Here is a 13,485-nt window from a genome sequence, read left to right as displayed (position 1 = left end):
ACTCTGGATTGGTACTGATTTTACGGCACTGACCTCCTAGCCAGTGTTCAGCACTAGAGAGACTTAGAAGATGGCAAGATAAGCCTTTGAAAGCCTGGCATGACCCCTGAGTGCAGTACAGGCTCAGAACAAGGGCTTCATTTGGATATAAGAGTAGTCCTAATTTCATTGTCTAAATTGGTTTTGTAAAAAAAAAAATCTTGGAGATTTGTAAAAAAAATATTGAGAAAAGGGACTTCAAGTTTCTTTGACTTCCCATTACAATACTTATCTCAGTATAGATATGCATACAGTGTACTGTAATCAAAGAGACACTGTGAAAGGTTGTGCTGGTGATGAAGGGACAGTTGCATTAGCAGTGGTGAACCCTACTCCCTAAGATTTCATCATGCTAGCCACAGAGCTAAGTGGAATAATGTTTGTAAGGTTGTCCTTAAGGTGGCCCTAAGGATCTTGGGTGGTTCTTGAAGATGCTGGAGGAGGCAGATATAAAGAGCAGAGGGACTCTGTGGTTCCAAAAGGGGCAGAACTTTAGTCCTACTATGCCAAAAATTGAAGGAACCCCGTGTCTGGGCAGACAGGGAAGTGAATACCACATGGACATCCCCTTATGCAAGGACAATCCAAGCAAGCTAGGTCATCACGTCTTCTAATGTCTGTCTCCCTTAGGTGCTAATATCTAGAGAGGTTTAGGAAGAAAAAAGATTCTCTCAAGAGCTCTTTTATTTTATAGAAACACTTAGGTTCAATTCTCATAGGTTAACCTACTCAACATGCATGCACACCTATATATAACTGTCTCCAGAGGTTCTCATAATTTTATTATTTTGCACTCAATAGTATGTGACCTTGAGGAAAGTTTCTTAATGTCTCTATGCTTTCATTTTCTTTTTGGTAAACAATAGGGGCACATAATGAAATTCAGCTCAAACAATGAAAGAACAAATTAGGTATTAAGACCCCTGGCATAGACAACTTTTCTTTCTTCTGTGCCAGTTGTGAAACACATACTGATAAACTTACTAATTCAGACATTCACTATTATAGTCCACAAACATTTATGATAAGGTTTCTTTAAGTTACACCCTACGCAGGGGCTCGGAAAGGTGTCTAGTTTCCCTTTTCATCTTGGAGAACTTTAGGTCTCTGGCCCTCTGTCTTGCTGTGCCTACAGCAAGTAAGAGCACCATGATTCAGAATGCCATTTGTGCGTTTGTAAAATCTGATTCCTTGTGCAGAAGATTTTGGAGAGATTGTTAACATCATCTCACCCATTTACAAACTGTTAATTTTCTTTAGGAAGAGATCAGATTAGACTGTATGCCACCTAAACAATTCCATCTATTTCCCAGCCATTGAAATGTTTGTCTTCCTCTTATTGTTCTGCTTGCCTCCTCATTGGTATTCATATAGCTATGTCACTCACAACTCTACCTTTCCACAGATTACAGACACATCACTTCATTAAACAAGTTCTGCTGCTTCCACTGAGAAGGAAATGCCTGTCTTCATGACTGTCTACTAATAGATGGAGACAAACAAATATATAGGATAATATAACTCCTGACTGATGAAGTCACCACTCTGCAGTTTGGTAGGATTACATTAATATTTTATGAATTCATTTAAAAGCAAATGTATTCATGACATATGGCTATAGATAGAATAGATAACCTCCTTTTAATTCAATATGTCGAGTACCATAGGCTAAACTGCCAAAGTGGGCTTTGCTAGAGGGCATTTGTGCATGACATTTCAAAGACTCCCATCCAATTACTTATTATTTTGTTTATATTTAACCATTAAGACACAAAATGGACCTAGATTTCCAATGCCACTGGGGAAAAGCAAGGAGATATAGGCTTTTATATGAGTATTACAGAATCTGAAAACTCAAAGGGAAATTTAAAACACATTGGGAGTAGAACAGAAAAGAAATTCAAACTCCTTTTCTGGCTTCTAGCCTGGATTGAGGAGTACTGCCAACATATGTATTATTGCCACCTATTATTTGGAATTTCAACACCTGAAAGAGATTTGAAATCACACAAAAGGCTGTTAAAAGGGCAAAGTATACCTCCAAAGTTCATTTGACAAAAATTTCACTGTTCAATTTTGCCTTTATTATTTCTTCTTTGGCCACTCATTTCCTATAGCCTTCTTGACTCTTGGCACAGCTACTGCTGGGTAGGCCATAAAATATTGGTTTGTATACCGCCTTTTGAGTCAAGCAATTTTCAAAGTCCCACCCTATTAGAAATTCTGCCGATTCTGAGCTAGTTGGGCAAGCTTTCTGCTCAGATTAAGAGTTGTAGATCCATCACATTTTCAAGTAACTTTTCAGTGTAGACTTAGTTTTCCTGCTACTTAGCAACTTTTATTTCCCAAATTTGGTAATATTAAGTGATACTTTTTACATGTATGAGCCATTGAGGGGGAATGGACACAGAGTCAGGTCTATGCTGTTATCCAATCATCCAATTGTCAATCTGTTACCAATCAGTTGGCTGGGGGTCCTTTGCTCTACCAGGATAGAGATAGTAGGTAGGTGAGGAGAAAATTTTTCTGGCTGGTAGTTCTGAGCCCTTGAGCTTCCATAGCCCAGGGGCTGGAGTAGAAGACCAAAATTTAGAGATATAATCACTGTGAGTTAGGAAACACTGATCCAGGCTTTAGAAACTATACACTTATGGTTCTAGCCATAAATTAGAAGCTTATTATGCTGCATTCAGCCACCCATGGCCTTTAACACATGCAGCTATTGTAATCTTTGGTTAACAGCAGCACTGGGTGGGGGTGAGAGCAGATAGCAGAAGCAGACAGTACCTTCTAGTTTTAAATCTCTCACATGGATCTCAGGTGCTAGGACCCACAGCTCTGCACTGACAACTGTTAGAACTCTCTGGTCCAGAGAGTTGGGATCTCCAGGCTTTGACAGTGGCCTATACGAAGCTCTTGGGTTCAGGGTATCCAAGGTCCTTAGCCCTTAAAGGCTGGTAGCTCTCTGGTACACTTCTAATGATCAGAGCCCTCCAGTTCTCATCTTCGGCTTTTCTTTGATGTCTCTGTGCTCTAGTGTTTCTGTTTTCATGACTCTGTGGAACTCTTCAGTTGCTCTCCCATTGCTGTTGATGTTGCTGTTGCTGCCCTGTCCTCTCCTTTGCCTTCACTATTGATGAAGACTATTGGGTCAAAACAAACAAACAAACAAACAAACAAAAAAAAAAACCCCACAACTCAAGGGAAGCCTTTATTGGGCTGAATGCTGAAACACCAGCATAGGAGGGTGTCTCCAGGCTTACTAGAAAAGTGAGTCAAACAATCCACTTATATAACTGGAAAGGGGATGTGTCATGGAAGTTTGCATTAATCAAAGTACACTTTCATGGAAATGAAGGGGCTGTGCTAAGACCAGTAGTGACATTAGCACTTAAGCAAATATGGAACCATGCTTATCCTAATCACAAGAGTCTCTCATTCAATTTAATGAATGTGTTTGTACGAATTACAGGCCTTCTCCTGGGAAAGTGTGCCTCTTCCTTCTTGGGTGGAAAAAAGCCTACTGCAGGCTGTTTAAAACAAACTTGATAGGCATATTCCTCTCTGGACCAGAGTTGTGCTTAAGCAGCAAACATATATAACTGCCTTGAAGTTTCTTCAAGTGTCCATGGAGTTTATGAAACAGCTAATGATATGAGGGCACTTTGGCTGCTTGGTGGGTGTTTCTTTGCTCAAAGAAGCCACGGCACCAGATATGGTCTAATAGCTGTCAATCTGAAGACAAACGTTCCTCCGTAATACCTTAACTTTGTAAAGGAAATAAAGATGAAAGGAGGGCTTATATTAACATCAACAGCACTTGAACATCATTCGACAATGCTCAAGCAGAATCCTATCTTGGTTACCTAGGGAGAAGCGGTCTCTCTCTAATTTGTTTTACATTGTCTAAATTTTGGTGTCAGGTCTTGTGGCAAAAACATTGGCGAAATAAATATGGCAAAATCATATTCTAAATTGGAAACAACCATGTAAACAGAATACTGCCATTAATAATTATCATTAACATGGTTATTGACTGGATGCTTATAATATCCTAGGCACCATGTTAAACATTTTCTATAATCTCACCCCCAAAAAGACAAGGAGAGTATCCAGTCTGGTTGGTGTGGGGTGTGATGGGTTAATAGAATTATTTATTTTTTAAAGGACAAAAACTAGAAAGGCATCAAACCCTCGCATTAGACTGACAATGAACTTTTTCAGAGTATTGTAATCATGTCTAAGATCTTATAGGGCAACTGTCGTCATGGCACTTTTGCTCTGTGGAAGAGTCTATTGGTATAAACCTGGGTGACTGACACTCTTGGACTAGGCCTGTTTATAAAATCCTAGAAATCTTATAAGTTTCCCATCTTTGATGGAAACAAAGGCATTACACATGCCCATTTTATGGTATAATAGTTGATATTTTCTGATTCTAGTCCGGACTTTCTATACAGATCCTTTGCAATATTTTTGCAGGCAGCTAATAGAAAGAAAGAATTCAGATCTCTAAGAGCAGCCTGGCTAAATTGTAAGATGATTCTGGACTCTCCTGGAATAATTATTAGACCTCATATAGGCACACATTCCCAAAGTTTTGCTTAATGCATACAAAATTCCACCAGCACCTACCATGACTTTGTAGATCACTGGATATCTATTTCAGCCCATTAGGCAAGATGAGGTAGAATAAGGCCTGGTTCATGGCCAATGGAAAATAAGCTAGCAGACTGGTTTGGGTTTCTTTTGTTAAAAAAAATGTGTGTGTGTGTGTGTACATGTGCATTTGCAAATATTTATGTGGGGGCTTACTATGGTGCATATGATGAAATCAGAGGACAACTTTGTGGAGTCAGTTCTTTCCTTCCAGAACATGGTTCGGGCTATTGAACTTAGGTTAGGATTATGTGGCAAATGCCTTATACTCACTGTATTAGTTTGGTTTTCTATCACTGTGAAGAGACACCATGACCATGACAACTCTTATAAAGGAAAATATTTAATTGGGACTGGCTTACAATTTCATAGGTTTAGTGAATCATTGTCATGGTGGGAAGTAAGGTAGCATGTAGACAGACATGGTACTGGAGAAGGAGCTGAAAGGTTCTACCTCTTGATCCTCGGGCAGCAGAAGGAAAGACCATATACTGAGCATAGGTTGAGCATATATGAGACCTCAAAGCTCACCCCCACAGTGAAACACTTCCTCTAATGAGGCCACACCTACTCCAATAAGGACACACCTAACAACCAATCCCTATGGATTGAGCATTTAACCACATGAGTCTATGGGGACCATATGAATTCAAATCACCACACTCACTGAGCGATCTTTTCATTCCTACATTTTTGCTCTGGTCCCACATATCCTATTATGGGATTTCATTCTTGTAGTTCAAGGTTTATAAACACTACCCTTCTAGCCATCTTTCCTCTAGTCCTTCCAATTCAATTGCACTGTGTGCTTGTCTTTCTAGAAAATTTGATGCCTTACAAATTATGCTTTAAACTCTCAATCAAGGATGTTTTGCACACCTTTGGAGAACTAATGAGGGCATTTCCTACTCTATACACAGTTTATAAATATCTTGGTTTTAGAGATGAATAAAAATATTATATATGCATATATATTTAATATTGCTAACTTCTGAATTTGCCAAGAAAAGATATGTGGGAAAAAATAACAGGGAATCTAAGTGAATCACATAGCTCATAGGGGATAGAACATTTTAAAACACAAAATTTAAGAAATCGACACTCTTGGAATAAAAAACATTCTTTTCAGTCAATCAAATTCAGCTTCACAAAAACTCATTATATTTCTCAATTTTATATTTTGCAGCAGACTAGTGAAAGTAATATTTACTAGTCTGGGGCTATGTGCCAGTTCTCTGAAAGCACTCAAGCATTTCACTTATTATGAACCCCTACATATTACACAAGGCAATAGAGCAGAACACCCAATAATCTCCTCTGGCCTCTGTACAGCACACAAGCATGTGCACCCTAATTTTCCTATACCACAAAGACATATACATGCACACATACATACACATAAATGTTGCCTTTTCCTCAAGGACTGGAATATTGGTGTATTTTATCTTTATAACCGACCAGGTCCCTCATTCCTCTTTTTTTTCATTCAGTTTGCCTGGTCAGTTTTTTTTCTCAACTTTGGAGACAGTGCAGTCCTAGGATTTAATGTATACGACTTTTAACTAACCTTCTTGCACTGTCTTCTCTTCCCATTCTTATTTATATTTTCCCAGGTGAGGATTCGCTTTATTTGTAGAAGTGTTATTTTTCTTATACTGTCATCTTTTCCATGAGCTGGGTCAAGGTCTTTGTGGAAGGAGGTGATCTACTCAAACTCGATAGTTCACTACTATCTCCATACTACCTTCTCTTGCTTCATTTCTGATGATGGACACCATTTCCTCTGTCCAGACTCTTCTCTAGTTCTCAGTCCCCAAGATGCTCCTAGTTAACTCTGATGCAAAAGTCACCTCCTTCGTGAATCTTCCCTGACCAGCACTAATTATCTAGTTGTGTACAATATTTTACTCTGACTCTTTCTACATTGTACAACAGTGGTATTCATTTTATTGCCCCTACCAATAAAGTCTGATCTGAAGGCAAGGACTGAACCGTTTGAATCTCTACTTGGACTGAGCTCAGTATCTGAATTAAAAAATGAATGCAGAAGTGAAAGAACAAACTACTAAAATAGATGGAAAGTTTTTGAGCTACTGCCAATCAAGAGGCAGCTTATACCTGCAAACACATTTTACTGGGTGAAGAAAATGTGATTCTGCCAACTTCAGAGCAGGGATCTTTGAGTTCACCTGCTTTCTCTCTAGGGCTCCTAATAGTACTTTGCATATAGCAGGCTTTAGTAAATATTTATTCTATAAGTGAATAAATAAACGAACAGTATCACTCAGATCCTTCCTAATAGTTTCCAGTAGGGAGTCTCTTAAAAAAAAAGATGTTTTTTTCTTATGATTGATTGTGCATTTATGTATTTCAGCGAGTTAAGACCGTGATCTTTTATCTCTTTGGTTTTTCGAGGCAGGGTTTCTCTGTGTTGCCCTCACTGTCCTGGAACTCGCTCTGTAGGCCAGGCTGGTCTCAAATTTACAGAGAATGACCTGCCTCTGACTCTTGAGTCCTGGGATTAAAGGCATGTAAGACCATGATCTTTATTTTGAAGTTTCTGAAGCTCATGATCTTTGGATATTTTTCTAAAGGTTATAAATAGTTTAGAACACTTCTGTCTGAAAACGGTTCCATAGCATTTATCCACACATATTGTGATGTGAAATGACTATCTGTTCTTGTGGAGCAGTCCTAGGGACGTTTGTCCAGGCTTCAGCTTTGGTGGTTGTCTCAATACTCAACTTCTACAGTGCCATCTACGTTTTGTCCCCTATGCCCTAGTGGATCTTGATATTCTCATCGGCTCCCAAGTCAATCATGATGTGGTTGTTTCTGAGGAAAACTATGACAGTACATGGATCATACAGCTTACAGATTTTGTTAAAGTTGGGTACCTCTTTATTTATACAAGCAAATAACTACACATTTTAAATATTTTCCATTATGTTCTATAGAACTTCAGTCATGTCTAACCCAAATGATGACAACTTGCTTTTCCTTGATGTCCCTGCCAGTTACTGTGTAATCATGGGAACACACATGGCCTCTTGGAGAATAACTAAACATCTCCAGGTGTAAATATACTTCATGAGTTGTCTTAGGATTACCATTACCGGAAGGATTCTGAGTTTGTTTTGGAAAAATATTAATTCTATTTGGAACACTGTCATATGTATCATTGGCTCTTGGTAAAGGAATCTTTCCCAGGATCTCACCCCATTTGTCACTGAAAGCATCCTATACCTGTTGGAGATGTAAACATTAATACAAAGGTAAGTCCAGTCATTTTCAGGATTTGTCAGAGATGGAACTAGCCATGAGACAGGCAATCCCATTCTTCTTTTTGTTTCTCTTATAGTTAACCTGGCAATTTCAAGGATAACTGTTTTTTTTTTTTTTTTTTTTGGATGACAATATCCACGGTGGGGCCTGAACTTGCTCTGGGAGTAAGATCCATGACCCACATTTTCCATTCTTTCCCATATTCTCCCAGAGAAGACGTCGTAATGAAATTCTTCTCCTACTTTCATACTTCACAGATCATTATGAAGCTGCTAAAAGTATTTGAATTAAGATGGAAATACTAAGCAGGGGCAAATAATAATCACTGAGTAATTTTCAATTGGTTCATCGTTGGTTCTATATGGCATGACTGAACTAGAACACTGTTTTTTTTCCCCCAGAAGCTATGACATTTCTGGTTGCCTCATTCTTGGGACAAATAAAGAGTCTTTTTGGAATGTTTTGGCAAAACAAACGCTGTTGCAGAAAACAGGTGTTAGGAAGTGATCCTGACCTGTCATCCCTGTAAATTAATTTTATTGAAAAGCAGCTGCACAAAACAGCAAGGCAGATGGAAGGCAGATCCACTCCAAACTTGAGATGGCCTATTTCTGCTCCCCACTTGAAGAATATAATTATGTCAGTCATTGTCTTCAATGACAAGTATGTATCCATCAACATCCATGACAGTAGAGATTTGAACTCTCAGGAGGATGTCAAGAAAGCTTATGTATCATCTGATTTTTATCTATGACGAAGTGTATTCTATTACCATAGAAAGGCCAGATGAGACAGGCTAAACCACAGAATTCTGGCTCAGCAGGAAAATGCCTATGTGGAAGAAAGGTAGCTGAATTACTAAACCATTAATAAGGGTACTTTAGAGAACAGTTCCATAAGAGTCATTTTATTTAGTGTATAAATAGTTGCAAAAATATAGGGGTTTTCATTATAACACTTTGATCATTATAACATTTCCATACATGCAATTAAAGACAGTGATTTTACCACATTTTCTATCACTTTCCCCTCTCACTGGTCCACTTTCTAGAGGCTTGGGAAAAAATTACATATGTTAACTAGTAACTATTCTATGAAAGAAACTGAGCTGCAGAAAAAGAGGGAGGATCAATGATGTGGTCCCGGCTGAAGACTGAAGAGGCCAGAAGATTCCTAGAGAGTAAGTAGTAAAAACCCATATTAAGATGCTAAAGTGGTAGTATTCCAATGTGTTTGGACAACAGTATGAGGTAGGCTCACTCAGAAAAGTGAATTTGCAACTGCTGGCTGAATTTTGATTTGTCTGCTTTTATTTCAAATGGCCTCCAGCTTATTGGCTGCCCATGTTAATTATGGGTATTACCTCCTCAGTAGCTCTCCTGCATGTCAATCATCTCTGTGAAAACCATCAAAGATGTATCCAGTGGTGTGCTCTGCTAATCACTTAGACATTTGTCAATACAATCCAGTACATAACATAGTCCAATCCACTACACTTGGCAGTCCAATCTAGGACACATCTTTCATTCTAATCCAGTACATATCTCAGTCCAATCCAGAACACATCTCAGATGAGTCCAGTACCCATCTCAGTCCAACCCAGTCCATCTCAGTCCAATCCAGTACATTTCTCAATCCAATCCAGTCCATATCTTAGTCCAATCAAGTACACATCTCAGATGAGTCCAGTACACATCTATGAGTCCAATACAGTACACATTTCAGACCAATCCAGTACACATCATTCAGTACAATGCAGTACATATCTCTCAGTCCAATCCAGTACACAACTCTCAGTCCAATAAGTATGCATCTCAGGCCATTCCAGTACACATCTTAGTCCAATCCATTACACATCTCAGTCCAATTGAGTATACATCTCTCAGTCCAATCTAGTACAAATCCCTCAGTCCAATCCCGTACAAATCTCGGTTCAATCCAGTAAACATCTCTGAGTCCAATCCAACATACGTCTCATTCCAATCCATTACATTTCTTTCAGTCTAATCCAGTACACAACTCAGTCCAATACAGTACACATCTCAGTCCATTCCAGTACATACCTCGTTCCAATCCAGTACACACCTCCCAGTCCAATCAAGTCCACATCTCTCCGACTAATACAGTACACAGGTCTCAGTCCAACCCAGTACACGTATCATTTCAATCTAGTACACATTTCCATCCAATCTAGTACATATTTCAGACGAATCCAGTACACATCTCATTCCAAGCTAGTACACAACTCTCAGTCTAATTCAGTACACATCTCTCAGTCCAATCACGTACACATCACTCAGTCCAATCCAGTACACACCTCTCAGTCCAATCCAATAAACATCTCTCATTCTAATCCACTACAGATCTCATTCCAATCCAGTAGACATCTCTCAGTCCAATCCAGTACCAATCTCAGCCCAAACCAGTACACATCTCTCAGCAAAATCCAATACACAACTCTCAGTCCAATCTAGTACACTACTCAGTCCAATCCAGTACACATCTTGGTGAAATTCAGAAAGCATCAGTCAGTGTAAACCAGTACACATCTCTCGTCCAATGCAGTACACATCTCTCAGGTCAAATCCAGGACACATCTCAGTCCAATCCAGTACACATCTCTCAATCTAATCCAGTACACATCTGTCAGTCCAATCCAGAACACATCTCAATCCATTCCAGTACATATCTCATTCCAATCCAGTATACATCTCTTAGTTCAATCCAGTACACACCTCCCAGTTCAATCCAGTACACATCTCATTCCAGTCCAGTGCACATCTCAGTCAAATCCAGTACACATCTCATTCCAATCCAGTACACATCTCAGTCCAATCCAGTACGAATCTCATTCCAATCCAGTACACATCTCAGTCCAATCCAGTACACATCTCAGTCCAATCCAGTACACATCTCATTCCAATCCAGTACACATCTCAGTCCAATCCAGTACACATCTCAGTCCAATCCAGTACACATCTCAGTCCAATCCAGTACACATCTCAGTCCAATCCAGTACACATCTCATTTCAATACAGTACACATCTCAGTCCAATCCAGTACACATCTCATTTCAATCCAGTACACATCTCAGTCAAATCCAGTACAAATCTCATTCCAATCCAGTACACGTCTCATTTCAATCCAGTACACATCTCATTTCAATCCAGTACACATCTCATTTCAATCCAGTACACATCTCTCATTCCAATCTAGTACACATCTAGGTCCAAATGAGTACACATCAGTCAGTATAAACCAGTACACATCTCTTGGTCCAATCTAGTACACATCTCTGGGGTCAAATCCAGGACACATCTCAGTCCAATCCAGTACACATCTGTCAGTCCAATCCAGAACAAATCTCTCAGTCCATTCCAGTATATATCTCAGTCCAGTACAGTACACACCTCTCAGTCCAATCCAGTACACATATCAGTCCAATCCAGTACAAATCTCTCAGTCCAAATCCAGTACATATCGCTCAATCCAATTCATGTTGGAATTTTGTCTTACCTGAGCTTGTACAAGTCAGCACTTCAGTGTATTCATGTGTGCTATTCTTCTGTCATTTCTAGTAAGCATGTGGCTATCCACTACCTTTGAATCTTCCTGCCCCTGCAATGATCCCTGAGCCTTGGGCAGTTATTATATATATATATATATATATATATATATATATCCCATTTAGAGATGAGCACTACATGATCCCTCACCCTCTGTACACTGAACGGTCGTGGGTCTCTTTATTAATGGCTATCTAATTAAAAAAAAAAGATTTTCCAGGCAATGGTGGCACATGGTTTTAATCCCAAAACTCAGGATGCAGAGGCAGGATGATCTCTGTGAGTCTACAGAGTTAGTTCCAGACAGCCAGAGCAACACACAGAGAATCCCTATCTCAAAAAACTGAGAAACAAAAACAAAAAGAAAAACAAAATTCTTCTCTGATGAGGGATAACGTACACACAAACTTTTGAATCTGAAGGTAAGAACACAGGGTAGTTTAATACTATGCCCATTAAACAGACTAATACAGTATTATGTTCGCATTTAGGGCCTATGACTTAGCCAGACAACAGTACAAGTCATGAGTTCAGTATTGTAGAATAGGTTTGGAATCCATCGGTTACCCTTATAACATAAATATTGCAACAGTGCGCACATCTTGCCAGGTCATTGGTTACTGTGGTTTTCAGGGTTCACAATGGGGCAAGATTGTTGAATATTTTTCTTTCCTTGTAGCATAAATACAATCTCCTGGAACTATTAAAGTTATCAAATATTAATGAAGTTTCTGGTTTGGTATCAATTTCTTATTCAGACATCTTGTTTTTCCCTGACTGACCTCTTTTGTATTTGTTTTCCAGTGGTTAGCATAATAGTACCTGTTAATTTATTTCTAATATTGTCATCAATTCCATTTTAATCCATAAAGATTGAAAATTCAGGCTGGAATTGTGAAATTGAAGGAGGAACTAATTATCAGGCAAAGGGTATCATCATGGTTATGCTCATGCCTATGAATTGTCTGGGCATCGTGTAAAACTGCAGTTTCTGCTTCAGTAGGTCTGGGATGGGACCTCATATTTTAGGAATCAAAACTATCCTAGGACTATACAAAAACACATTTGAGCAGCAAGCATCTAGCTTGATTAGGTCTTGTTGTGCATTTATGTAGGGCCACAATTAAATAAATCTAAGGAGATTAATGTTTATGCTGTTTCAAAAGCCACCCCAGGCTCCCTGAAATGGCATTAATTAGCTCTTACTAGCCAGGAAGTCACTTTTGTGTCTACATGAACCCCTTTATATATTGTGATGTTTTTCTTCTGATTTTATTTTTTTATAATAAACATTTAAAAAGCATTTGTTTACTGTTTTGTGTGCATGTGGCATGCATATGGAAGTGACGAGGACAACTTGCAAGCGTTGATTCTCTCCTTCCACCATGTGGGTTCTGGGAATCAATGTCAAGCTATCACACTTTGGGACAAAGTCATATTCACCTTCTGAGCTATTTTACTGGTCCTTGTCTTCACACATAGTGGAGATATAGTTAGTCCATCATGGCCACTGTTGTACACATGTATGCATTTTTGTATACATATGTATAAAAAGTGTTATTTATTGTCAAAATTATTTTGGAGCCAATGTACCTATCACTTTCTGTTCTTCCCTTTAGGAATCTAGGATTTAAGATCTGTTTCAGTAAGTTCTTGTTCTATGCCTATGTTTGTTTTCTGTAAGAAGTCTATAAAATTAGACAAGTTTTGTTAATACTTGCCAAAATTCTGTTGCCTTTTATTTCATTACAAGTTCAATAACCCTAACATGCATCAGATATACCCCTAGATATACACAAAGTGCCATCATACTGGCCGTCTAGCCTATAAAGCTCATAGTACAAAATTGCTCAGGGCAGAATCTAGAAAATGTCAACTTCAAAATAAGATGTGTCGAGCCATTATATTTACTACCACATGTTCAATAAAAAGAAGT

At 38.7% G+C, this 13,485-nt stretch overlaps 1 protein-coding gene across 1 annotated transcript in view; it reads right to left on the bottom strand.

Moving 5' to 3' along the window:
* The window catches only part of LOC121439836 (ecto-NOX disulfide-thiol exchanger 2-like), a 284,002-nt gene that overhangs the window by 29,311 nt on the left and 241,206 nt on the right, over positions 1 to 13,485 (bottom strand). The gene's annotated exons all lie outside the window — the stretch shown is intronic.

Source organism: Microtus oregoni, unplaced genomic scaffold, assembly GCF_018167655.1.
Source record: "Microtus oregoni isolate MIOR12 unplaced genomic scaffold, Mior012 000063F_ref0000156, whole genome shotgun sequence".
In the NCBI taxonomy this organism is placed as follows: domain Eukaryota; kingdom Metazoa; phylum Chordata; class Mammalia; order Rodentia; family Cricetidae; genus Microtus; species Microtus oregoni.
Note: the sequence above shows the minus strand (reverse complement) of the source record. Positions and strands in the feature narration are given on the sequence as shown.